This window comes from Octopus bimaculoides, chromosome 2 (assembly GCF_001194135.2).
Source record: "Octopus bimaculoides isolate UCB-OBI-ISO-001 chromosome 2, ASM119413v2, whole genome shotgun sequence".
NCBI classification, from domain to species: Eukaryota; Metazoa; Mollusca; class Cephalopoda; order Octopoda; family Octopodidae; genus Octopus; species Octopus bimaculoides.
In genome coordinates, this window is record NC_068982.1 from 135,400,935 (window position 1) to 135,401,652 (window position 718).

Genomic DNA, 718 nt, shown 5'->3' on the forward strand with positions numbered 1-718 from the left:
CCCAGCACAGACCATGTTTTAGTCATTTAATGTGTTTCCATGTGTTTTTATATAATGGAAACCCAATAAAGTTACTCTAACCATCTTTTGACTCTGAAGAAGAAGAAGACATTATACCAACACTTCAGAAGTAGGGCTTTCTTTCGTAAAACTATGGAGTCCTCTGTACGTTGATGCATTTTACACACACATACACACACGCACGCACACACGCACCCCCACACAGATATGTATATATATATATATATATATATATATATATATATATATATATATATATATATATATATATATATATGCATGTATATATGTATACATGCATACACATGTGATAGTACTGCTAGCAGGGCCACTCACCTGATGACGTGCCATACTCAGCTGATGGTGGATTATAGTTATGTATGTAATTATTTATATAATATTTTAGGATATAGGAAACTTAAGCTACTAACTGCTTCGTACAGAAACAATTGTCATGATTTATGGGTAAAGCCTGTTCTATTACCTTCATATTTTATAAATGTTTATATAAATTCTACATACACTAACGTACGTCTATTCAGTAAAAGGTGTAGTAGTGGACGGACCTATGATGGTATACAGTATATAACTGCATAGGAGCTTTCAAATACACGTTGTGTTTTTATTTCTCAGATAACATTAATATATATATATATATATATATATATATATATATATATATATATATATATATATA

At 29.7% G+C, this 718-nt stretch overlaps 1 protein-coding gene across 1 annotated transcript in view; it reads left to right on the forward strand.

The window, feature by feature from the left end:
• The window catches only part of LOC106879126 (mast cell protease 1A), a 13,089-nt gene that overhangs the window by 6,861 nt on the left and 5,510 nt on the right, over positions 1-718 (forward strand). The gene's annotated exons all lie outside the window — the stretch shown is intronic.